Source organism: Leopardus geoffroyi, chromosome D1 (genome assembly GCF_018350155.1).
Source record: "Leopardus geoffroyi isolate Oge1 chromosome D1, O.geoffroyi_Oge1_pat1.0, whole genome shotgun sequence".
Classification (NCBI taxonomy): domain Eukaryota; kingdom Metazoa; phylum Chordata; class Mammalia; order Carnivora; family Felidae; genus Leopardus; species Leopardus geoffroyi.
Window position 1 is genome coordinate 79309481 of NC_059329.1, and position 12986 is coordinate 79322466.

The window sequence follows — 12986 nt, forward strand, 5'->3', positions numbered from 1 at the left end:
CCCCAACACTCAGTTGTTAAGAGGAGTAGAACTTATTATTAGCCCAAACCATAAACTAACCAAATTCAAGGGATGTGTATTTCACCATTGGTTGAGAGCCAACAGTCTAGAGGTGTAATCTTGTTTCAGCTTTATCAAGGTATAATTGACAAAACCATAAAATATTTAAAGTATATATCAAAAAATGGCAAGTAAAGACAAGTTTATTTCTGACCCAAGTTGCAAAGATAAAAACATAATAAGCTTCTCCTTCCTGTGTCTAACAGGTCCATGAATTTAGCAGGACATCTACCCTGATACCCAAGGCCACAGTAACCAATGGATATTGATAAGCAAGGTGGACAGCTATACACAGGTCATTTAGGAAGCTGAAAACAGAGGCACAGGAAGCAAAGGACTTATTTTCATTTATAAGAGAGACTGGAACATGGAAAATAAAATTACCTATTTCCCTGAAATGAATTCTCAAAAGGCCAGTGTAGTTGTCACGAACGGAAAGATATGTAAAAAGAGAAGCATGAGGACAGGTGATATGTGAAAATATAGAATTAAATTAAGATGCTGACAAGATGGTATTCTTGCCTGTGGAAGGTTTTTTCCCAGAGAAAACCATGGCTAGAGTAGAATAATTAATTTAGTAAACATTTATAAAATTGATTCAATTCATATTCTTGTCCTTTCAGAACAGATGACATCAGGAAGGTCTGTCAATAAGTTACTACAAAAATTCTAAAACCGGGAAGACTAAGAAGAGAATGGTAGGCCTTACCCTAGAAGAATTCATGCAATCTCCATTTAATAAGTATATTTCAGTATGCACGTGCATTTGAGAAATGTTTGTTGGCCTTGTCTACTGTAATAAATGAAACAGAATCTCTGTCTTCGTGGAGCTTGATTTATAAATAAAGCTTATAAATAAGTAATAATAATAATAAATAAAGCTTACTTTCTGGGGCACCCAAGTGGCTCAGTCACTTAAGAGTCTTACTTTCTTTTAGGTCATGATCTTGAGGTTCGTGAATTTGAGCCCCACGCTGGGCTCTGTGCTGACAGCTTGGAGCCTGGAGCCTGCTTCAGATTCTGTGTCTTCCTCTCTCTCTGTCCCTCCCCCACTCACACACTCTCTTTTTCTCTGTCTCTCAAAAATAAAATAAACATTAAAAAATTCTATAATACTTTTTTATGAATATAATTTATTGCCAAATTGGCTTACATACAACACCCAGTGCTCATCCCAGCATGTACCCTCCTCAATGCCCATCACCCATTTTCCCCTCTCCCCACCACACATTTCATATATATATATATATATATATATATATATATATATATATATATACACATATATGTATATAAATATACATATTACACACACATAATATACATAACATTATGTATTATGTACATATTACATATACATATGTATATGGCAAATATTGCATTGAAGGCACATAAAGAACCTCTCAAAATTATACATGTCTTAGAGATCAAGGGAGCCTTCTTACAGAAGGTAGCTTGGTAATATTTACATGCAGGGGTTTAACAAAGAGTCCTAGAATGATAGAGTGTTTTTTATATTAATACTAATGATAATAACTGTCATCCAGTACTATTTGTCATAGGCACCGTGCAAGGAACATTTCACACATTATTTCTTTATATCTTATATTATTAATGAGGAAATAAAGTATCAGTATGGCCATAGCACTTCACATTTGCTGTATAATGTAACATAATCAAAGGACTAATATCCCATCATGTTCACAGTTACTCAAGGGAAGAGGATTACAGAGGGCCATGGGTTATTGGGAGTCAGCTTAGTATTCTGCCTAGCACACCACTCAAATCCTTTTGGCGTTAAAGGCATACACTATCTTTCCTATCATTGCTATGCTGAGGTTTATAAATCTGTCAGGATGTTTCCTTTGGTGGCACAAGGATCAGAAAGCTAAGAAGCAAGGGTCCCAGTTGTCTCCTAGAGTGATATTCTGCAAATGATCCTCCACTGGGAATGTAGTATATTATACTTACCATCCCTATTCCAGAACCATGTTTCTAGGCTCTGCTGTCTCTCTGGTCTCTAGCTGAAAATTTCATCAGCAGTTAGCTCTTGGAATGCTTTTATACATTAGTAGTGAAGACAATTTGGGGGAGTTTCTTATTGATATGGCTAAAGTTACATTGCTTTCAAATAGTATTTCACTAAGCTTGTCATTGGTTGTAGTTCTTTTCATCCATAAAAACAAATGAAAAAAAGCACAAACAGAATAGAAGAAAAGTAACTGTAATCACTGTACATTAACGTGAAAATTCCAAAGATCTCTTGAACATACATACACCTCTTCTCTGTAAAGGTCAATTTTTGTTACAAAACAGGATGCAACTTGAAGGGTGAAAAAGAAAAAAAAAATACACATACTTAACTCCAACCATGACAAAATTCTGGTATTTTAAATAATTCAACATTTCTAAAATTCTATAAGGAAATTAGTCTAAGGGAAATAACCTGTTTTCTAAATAAGGGCCAAGTGAGAGAGAGAGAGAGAGAGGTCCCTTTTCATGAATGAAATGTTATTTTCTAGTTTCATCCCAGGCACCAATCAGTAATATGAGTTGCTCTTGGGCTTCAAAGTAGAAAACAATCAGCTGCACATATTTTCAGAAAACAAACAAAACAAAACAAAACCAACAGCACTCTTCAGGTTAAAGTCCTAGTAATATGGCAAGAAACATGTCCTTGGAAATGTATACAAAAACAATGCCTTATACTAGAACTTTTCATTTTATTGAGTTAGAAACCATCAGACTCATGAGGTCTTCTAGTCCATTATTTCCATCATTTGAACGTGTTGTGGCACCTGGATGAGCATGAACTGATACTCGCACTCTCCAAAGATAGATCCCTTCATATACAGGAACTATGCACATTAAATATCCCAGTGTTATTTGAGAGTTACTTCCTCATACACAATTAGTGCAGCTGTCACATATAAAATGTATATGTAAATGCACATGTATGTAGTTCTAGAACCCACTTAATTTAGAGGAAAAAGCAATTTTGTAAGTATTTTTGAATGTTAAAAATCTCTGCAACATTATAAATTAGTGAATTAATCAATGTCTAAGCATATGGAATGGAAATTTACCTATGAAGTTGATGTAAAACTTTGACACTGAACTGTTTTATACTTCCCAAACTGGTCATTTTAAATGGTTTAAACTAATATAACACCTTATTATAGCATCAAGCTAATATTATTAATAGTATTTACTATTTTTACTCCATCTTGAATAAAGGAAAATCTATTTCTCTTTGTGCATCCTGTGATTATCTATTAGGAAAAAATTAGCTTAACTTTCGTATAGCATGATTTGAAACACGTGTAAAATACGCGAAAGTGAATATTTATCCACCTTTCCAGTTGTATCTTCTGCCACTCTGTTTACACCTACTCTGAATTCCTAGGAGACTTTCTTTCTTTAGCAAATCTGGCTAAAGCACGTCCATGGTTTATTTCACTCTTGTAGTTTTCTCTGTGTCTAGTGCCCTCCCCCATAACCTTACCATGAGAGGCACAAGAGAGGTCGCCTAGAATTTCATCTCCTATTTGAAGCCTTCCTAGAATTGTTCACTCAGATCCCACACACAATGAGACTTGGTTTAACTGTGATTGAATATATGTTATTTGTACCAATAGAGTGCAAGTTGCTTGAGGTGAGAGATCACATTCATTTGTTTGTATGTGATTTGCAGTCAGTGTAAGGTCTGTATGCACACAAAAAGTGTTCATTGAATTGAAGATTGCTACTAAATGCAGTGCATTCCAAACACTGGGAGTACTGTAGCAAATCTCCCAAAGGCATTTTCTTATACATGGAATGTTCAGTTATCTACTGGTGTTTTCTAATTGCCTTACCACACATTTCCTACTACATTACCAGGAGTCCTGCTGAGATAGTACTGCCAGCAGCTACATATCTTGCCAATTTGTGTCAGAAAATGTTGAAATGTTGCCTTTTCAGTGATGAACTAAACAGTAGGGGCTCGGAACAGTTACCATGGTAACAGAGACCAGGGAAAGTAAAAAGGGACTGACAAATTCCATTGGAGGGATGAGAGGGCTGGATCTCCCAACAAAGATGAACTGACAAAGTCCCCAAGGCCAAATACTTCTCTCTTCTAGTTTTGAATCCTCGGGGTCTTTGTAATCAGAAGACTATCCTGACTCTGCCCCAAAAGATGAGGCCAACCCTCAGCTCTAGCTGACTCAACCTGTGCTGACTCAATGTGTGACACATGTGGCTCCTTCCCAGACTACTCCCCTTACTCCAGAAGATGAGATACTAAGACTTTGAGTCATTTAAAATTTACTCTGAAATCAGTGACCTTTTCACCAACTGCAAGGTGCTTTCAATTCCTCTTGAATTAATAAACAATTCAGGTAACCAAGGTGACAAGATTTGAACCTATACTTCGTAGGAATTTCAATTCTAATACTTCCAAGATCAATAACAGTTCAGATCTCCTCATGTAGAACTGAACTGGAGTTCTCTGTCAGAATGCTTACAATATGGTGAAAAGAGGCACGACAATATTGGATCCCTGAGAAAACACTTAAGGAAACTTTAAGATACGAGTAAATATATTATTTTTTATTACATTATTATATTTCCCTGAAATCTTGTTCTTCTCTTTACAAGGTAACAACAACAAAGACATTTTATATATGCTTGTCATGACTTCTGTTTTAGGTTTTTGAACCGGAGTTAATTCCAAAGGTTCAGTTATTTTGTGATAACATTGATCTGTACATTTATGATAGGTAAATTTTTGTGTACCCAGGGTATAAAATTTTTAGAGGCACCTGGGTAGCTCAGTCAGTTGAGTGTCCAACTTCGGTTCAGGTCACGATCTCACAGTCTGTGGTATCGAGCCCTGTGTTGAGTTCTGTACTGACACTGGGAACCCGGAGCCTCATTCAGATTCTGTGTCTCCGTCTCCCTTTGCCCTTCCCCCGCTTGCACTCTGTCTCTACCTCAAACAAAAATAAATAAACATTAAAAAAAATAAGTAAAATAAAAAGAAATTAAAAAATAAAAAATTTTAAAGGTAATATGTCATTTTAGGTATCAGTACATTTTTATATAGGTATAGACATGTAAATAGGTCATTTATGCTGACAAGGAATGCATATTATCTATAATAAATAGAAAGTAAGTTGGGTAATAAATATAAAATAATACATTCTTGAAAATATATGTCATAATATCATATCATATATTCACCTGTATATACTCTTATCTACAAGGAAACACAGGAGCATTTAACAGTCACTTCTTGGAGTGGAATTGAGAGAATTCAGGTAGAAGAGGTCCTTATCTATTAAATTAATTAGATTAAGGGTGGATCTGAAATTATTACAAAATAAGCCCATGTTATTTTCTATGAAACATACATTTTTAAAGCGAAATTCTAAAACAAATTACATTGCACATCTTCTCTGTTCGATGTTTATGTAATTATTTTCTGTTCTTATTTTCATTATTTCTCTCATTCTTATATGTTGAGTTTGCTGTTGCCTTTTCTCACTTTTTAGATGGCTACTTAGATCATTGATTTTTAGTCTTCTTTTATAAAGGAGGCATTTATAGCCATATGAATTTTAGTAAAGGATGGTGACAGCTGCATTATATACTTGTTTGTTTGCTTTGTTTTGTACATTTTACTTAAGCTTATATACCAAAAAGTTCAGAAATCATCATGTTAGGGTCAAATATCTTTATAATAGTGAACACATCCATGTAGACAGCACCAATAGGAGGAAACATTATAAATAGGACACTCTGTGCTTCTTTTAGTAACATTTGCTCACCCCAAGGGCAATGCTATCATAATTTTTAAGTACTTGTATTAGTTTTGCCTAATGAAATTTTTTTACAAATAGAGTAATACAGCATGACCTGTTCATGTCTGCCTACTTTTGCTTAGTATTATAGTTGTAAGTCCTCCATTTTGTTCTATGTATTTGAAGTTCATTCATTCTTGTTGATGTGTAGTATATCATTGCATGAATATGCCACAGTTTTTCATTCATTCTTTTCTAGATAAGCATTTGAGTATTTCCAGTTTGGACTATTGCAAACAATTCTTCTGAGAGCATCTGTGTGTGTGTGTGTGCACATTTAAGACTTTATGTAGACATACATTTAGTGAATATATGTAGAAGTGGATCATACATTCAGAGTTCGTAGATACTAAGAAACAACTTTTCAAAATATCTGTACCAATTTATAGTTCTACAATTAATTTAGGAGAGTTCCAGTTATTCTATATCCTTATCGAAATTTGGTAGCATTTTTAAATTTTTCGATTTTACCATTTTAGTAAGTGTATAGTGATATTCAATTGTAACTTTAAATTGCATATTCCAAAGGCTAACGTGCTTGAGCAACATTTTCTATTTTTATTACACTTTCATATACCCTATTTTGTGAAATGCCAATTCATGTTTCTTGTACTTTTTCCTTTTAGTTTTTGCTATTTTCTTTTTTTTTTTTTTTTGGTAGGAATTTTTAATGGATTTGAATATAAATCCCTTGTTCAGTATGTGCATTGGAAATATTTTATCCTATTATGCAACTTGATTATAACTCACTTAATGATGCCATTTGATGTTCTGAAGTTTTTTATCTTAAAACTGTACAAGTTATTTTTTTTCATTTATGGTTAGTTCTATTAGAAGCTTCTTTCAAAAAAAAATATCCACTCCAAGGATATTCTATTAGGCAATTTTCTAAACTTTGCTGTATTACTTTTTGATAAACAATTCTGGGAGTAGTTTTGTGAATTGTGTAAAACAGTAGTGCACATATATTTTTTTCCTCTGTGAATGTCCAATCCTTCCATTTATGCAAAAATCGTCCTTTCCTCACTGCACTATCACCTAGACATCAAACAGGTGAGCATATGTGAATGGAAACATTTTCAGTGATTCTAAATGCTTCCACCAGATACCTATTCTACACCATCTTTATTATTGTATATTTATAATGCGTCTTATATCTGGAGTGTAGAGCTAACAAATTTTAACTCAGAATGTTGTCTGAACATTGCCCTTTGCATTTACATATAAATTCCTGAAGTCAATTTGTTAATTGCCACAAAAACTAAAAAAACAAATCTGTTGGGATTTTAATTGAGATTGCTTGCAATCTCTAGATCAACTTAAAGGGTATTGCTATCATTTTAAAAATTAAGTCTTTCAACTCACAGTGGTATATTGCTTCATCTATTAAATCTTCCTTTAATTTTTCTCATTTTCTGGACTTTTCAGTATTAATGCCTTGTTCATTTTTTGTTAAATTAGTTTTCGGTTAATTGCTGAAGTTACTGTTACCATATGATAACTTTTACATTTTGTTCGGCTTATTCTTTTTCCTCACGTAAAAATAAAATTAGTTATTAAAAAGAGAACTTGAGGGACACCTGGGTGGCTCAGTTGGTTGAGTGGCTGACTTTGGCTCAGGTCATGATCTCGCTGCCCATGAGTTCGAGCCCCGCATGGGGCTCTGTGCTGACAGCTCAGAGCCTGGAGCCTGCTTTGGATTCTGTGTCTCTGCCTCTCTCTGCCCTCTCCCCTGTTCACCCTCTGTGTCTCTCTGTCTCTCAATAATAAATAAACGTTAAAAAAAATTAAGAAAAAAAGAGAACTTGTAACAAATGAGCTTGATAAGTAAACTTATTCATTAGCTCTTCAGCTTCCCAGCCCATGCAATTTTAAATTTTATAAATATCTCTAGGAGAGACTATATTTATCTTAAAGCAGGACCTCACCCCATGAATATCTTTTTCCCCCTAAACATTGAAGATAGTGAACTCTCTTATATATATGTTTTTGGCTTAGTTTTCCAGCCCTGTATCCAATCCCAGAGCTAAGAATTAGCTTCAAATTTGAGACCACTGAAAGGTTCATGTGTTACTCTAGCCCTGAGTTTCTGCAAAATGCATTACTGGATTATCTTTCTGTCTTTGGAAAGTATCTTGTCTGGAACAAGCTTGATTTTAACCGACAGGCAGAAGCAGACAATGTCACAAGTAGAGCAAAAGTAGCTGGTCATCCTCAACTCATCACAATTCTTTTTTTTTTTTTTTATGTTTACTTATTTATTTTGCATGAGCAGAGAAGGGGGAAAGATTGGGAGAAGGAGGGAATCCCAAGCAGGGTCCATGTTGTCAGCACAGAGCTGGACAGAGGGCTCGATCTCACAAATTGTGAGATCATGACCTGAGCCAAAAGCAAGAGTGGGTCACTTAACCAACTGAGCCACCCAGGCACCCCCCAACACAGTTTTTTTTCTGTGAATTTTAGCTCATGCAGGCCTTATTGCCTCCAAAGTCCCCCAATGCCTTTTAAAAGTATGGTTTTGTTATTTATTTGCTAGGTGTGACAGGAGCATTACTCTGCTGCAAACTGCTGCATCTTACCTGGAAATGTTTCTGTGGAGTTGTTTGAGCAAATTGTAGATAAAAAACTATATAGTTTATTTGGTATCTGTGTACATAACTTCTAGATAGGGTTTAATTTTCTTCTGGCAGGCAGCCTGGTTAGGAGTAGATTACCTTAATCTTCTCAAAAATTAGGTGCTTCAAATTTTTTTTCAGTGACAACTGGTTTATCTCCAGTCTAGTTTATCTCCTTAGATAGAGTCTTTTGGATTCTAGTAGAAAATTCTGGGTGTTTAAAGAGCCTCTAATATGACAGGTGCTCAACTCTAATTTTTATTCTACCAATCTCCTGATATGATGAGGGTACAGTTTGGACTCTCAGATGTTCAGCCTCAGATTTCTGCTTAACTTCTCAGCTCAATACCCATCCCCACCTCCAACAACCCCCCTACTCCTCCCCCTGGCAAATTGGAAAACTACTTCAAAAGGAAAAGTGTTTCCAAATGTCTGGTTCATTTTGCTTAGGTTATTTTCTCTCTCAGAATTATAATTTAATAAGTCTTTGCTGTGGTATGCTCTCAAATATAATTTTTGTCTTTTTTTTTACCCCAGCTTGGCTAGTTGTTCTCAGTGAATGGGTTGGTCCACAACAAATTATGGTGCTGCTTCCAAATTAATTATCATGTATTTTAATTCTATTTCTACTTTTAACCACACAAGATGTTATAAGTATAGTCACCATGTATTTTTGGCCTACTCTACATATTTAGTTTTTTCTTTTTCCCCATTCCTTCTTTTAATCTCTTTTGTTTCCTTAAAAAACTTCTAAAATTCCCTTTAGTATAGCTATGCTGTTAACCTATTCTCTGCAAATAAAAGAGAACACATTTATAATTCTCTTCAATTATTCAGAATAACCTATGGGAAAAAATAGGTGCTGCTCGACTTAACATAACATGAAATTATATTTTTAATCAATAAAGCAACGTACTAAACTTTTATTCACAGATAATGTCAGATATTTATAATTATTAATTTATATAATTGTTACATTTTAGGGTAATGAAATAAATTTATAATTCATTTGATTAATGGAACTTCTAGGGGCCTGTGAAAATGACTATACGATTTCTTTAACCCAAATAGGAAAAAAAATTAAAAGACATAAAACCAAAAAGAAATTGATTTACTTGAAAAAAAAAACACTGCATTCTGAGCATGGTGGATTTTACTATTTTACTATATATATATATATATATATATATATATATATATATATGAAATTTATGAAATATGAAATTTTTATGAAATTTATTTTGAAGCCTAGCTCCATTATTCATGAGAAAGAAATCACTTCAAAATTTGCCCCACAAGGAGGAGTTCTGACCCTTCTCATTAACCTTCTTTTTCCTCACCCCTAATCTCAGCCTTCACACATTTCAACAGATCTCTGATGTTATTGATGCATGTTAGTCCTCAAATTGAAATGTCATAATCCACTTAAAATTCTTCTCAATTCACATCAAACTCAGTCATCATCCCTGTGCAACAGAACTCTTAAAGAGTTAGAAATAGAATTTTGTAGTGCTCTATGCATTTTTAAAACAATCCAGTAAGTACAAGAAATATATAATACTTATATAGGACATAAAAATAAATTAAAATCAGTTGTCAAAAGTCCTCTTTAACCTAGTAATTTTCTGGAAACTTTCGTGGTTGCTATAGATATAATTAATTGGCACTCTGTGCCTTCACAAAACAAGAGGGGATTTTTCGAGTCACGTGCATAACTAATTTCCTTCTAAATCAAGCATAATTTCCTTACATTAATGGTAGCGAAATAAGCCTGAATTTCCAGGTTATTTGTGACTGACTCTATAAGAGAATCTTATTTTCTTATTTACTTCTTATTTCTAAACCACAGAACACAGAAGAAAAATGTATTCCAAATGACTTTGGATCAAGCTGAGTCTTATGGACAAATAATTATCACTACTTAGTGGGCCGTCGACTCTGCAGGGCTCCCGTGCATTTCATTTCAATGACCATGCAATTTTGGCATCAAAGTGTATTTATCAATTAGTAAAGGATGAACAGTGTTTGATAATCTTTGATTTGTCAATGACAAGAGAGAGGTGACTTAAAACAATGTAACACATATAACAAAAGTCACTTAAAAGAGAAATAAGTATATATCTGATAAAAACAATTTAGCGCTGGCGGTGTCAGCATGCTTCTTTACTCCTCAAAAATGTTACATAAGACATGAATAGACACTTTTCCAAAGAAGACATCCAGATGGCTAACAGACACATGGAAAGATGCTCAGCGTTACTCATCATAAGAGAGATGCAAATCAAAACCACAATAGATAACATCTCACACCTGTCAGAATGGCAAAATTTAACAACTCAAGAAACAACAGATGTTGATGGGGATGAGGAGAAATAGAGTCCCACTATTGGTAAGACTGCAAACTGGTGCAGCCACTCTGGAGAACAGTATGGAGATTCCTCAAAAAATTAAAAATAGAACTACCCTACTACCCAGCAATTGCACAACTAGGTATTTATCCAAAAGATACAAAAATGCTGATTCAAAGGGGCACATGATCCCCAATGTTTATAGTGGCACTATCAACATTGCCAAATTATGGATAGAGCCCAAATGTCCATCAACTGATAAATGCATAAAGAGTGTGTGTGTGTGTGTGTGTGTGTGTGTGTGTGTGTGTACACTCTGGAACCAATACTACACTGTATGTTAACTAAAAGGAATTTAAATAAATACATTAAAAAATATTACATAGCTATGGTAGAATGGGGATGAATTGCAAGGCCATAATTTGTACTGGAACCCCACTGTAGGGTGGAGCAGGCCCTAGAGGACCACACCCATTTGGAGTACTGAAAGGAACTTTTGACAGCATGGGAGATAAAAGACTAGACATAAGGCAGACCCAAACCAGCTTAATCCTGAAAAAAGAACACAGAGTGAAATCATAGATAATTGTCAGCAGTCAGTACATAAGAAGACAGTAATCTGGAAATATGAGACAGAAATAAAATCTCAGGGGAAAATATAAGGGACGTGGTATTGGCAGGACTGGAAAACATTACTAGTTCTAGAAAACCAAGTACTAGACCATGTTTGATAAGATGTATCTCAGACACAAGGTGATAAAAAGGAAACCTCAGTCTGAGACCTGGAATAAGAAGGTCAAGACTGGAGTAGCCACAAGCCTGATTTAAAGTTGAGAGTAAAGATTTTCTGAGCTACCTGGGGAGAGGCCATAGGGCATTCTTCTGTATTCTCATCATAAACTGAAGGGAAACTTTCAGTGTCCACAGCCCTTGATATCTTGCAAATGAAGGAGGAAGATGTCCTCAAATTCCTTACAGCAGGAACTCACTCACATTGCACCAACCTGACTTTCAAATGGAACAGTATATCTACAAAAGGATAAGTGCTGGTATTACATCATAAATCTGAAGAGAACCTGGGAGAATCTTCTGGCAGCTCATGCTATTGTTGCCATATAAAACCCAGATGATATCAGCATCATATCCTCCAGGAGTACTGACCAGTGAGCTGTGATGAAGTTTGCTGTTGCTATTGGAGCCACTCCTATTGTTGGCTGTTTGATTCCTGGAACCTTCACTAATCAGATTCAGGCAGCCTTCCAGGAGCCAAGACTTCTGGTGGTTACTGATCCCAGGGCCGACTACCAGCCTCTCACAGAGGCATCTTATGTTAACCTGCCTACCATCATTCTGTGTAACACAGACTCTCCTCTGCATTATGTGGACATTGCTAAACCTTGCAACAACAAGGGAGCTCACACAGTGTATCTGATGTGGTGATTGCTGGCCCAGAATTTCTGAGCAGCATGGCACCATTTCCCATGAACACCCATGGGAGGTCATGACTGATCTGTACTTCTATAGAGATCCTGAAGAGACCAAAAAGGAAGGGCAGGTGAAAAGGCTGTGACCAGGGAGGAACTTCAGAGTGAATGGACTGCTCCAGCTCCTGAGTTCACTGCTACTCAACCTGAAGTCTCAGACTGGTCTGAACCCATGCGGGTGCCCTCTGTGCCTATTCAGGAGTTCCCTACTAAAGACTGAAGTGCTCACAGCCTGTCACTGAAGACTGGTCCACGGTTCCCACTGCTCAGGTCACTGAATGGGTAGAAACAACCTTAAACTCTTCCACAAAGGCAAACAAAATGGAAATAAGTTTGATGGGAAACAAATGGTTTCTTACCAAAAAAAATTGACCATAAAAATAAAACAAAAACATAAGATCACATGATGGAAGAAATCCTAATTTTCCAAGAATATAACTTTAATCACCTTATATTCTTTTCATAAATGAAGAAATATCAATGAGCAGAACTAGTTTTAACAATTTAGAATAAGGTATAGTTATGTTTTTAATTATTTTGGTTTTTGCTTTTATTTTTAGGCATATAAATTTAGATGGGTCACTGATATAGAGAGATTATAAGGAGGACACATTATTCTCTAAGGACTTGAAT

At 35.2% G+C, this 12986-nt stretch overlaps 1 pseudogene; it reads left to right on the top strand.

The window, feature by feature from the left end:
- The window catches only part of LOC123600479, a 42817-nt pseudogene extending 30092 nt beyond the window's left edge, over positions 1–12725 (top strand).
- Positions 12726–12986: the final 261 nt, after the last annotated feature.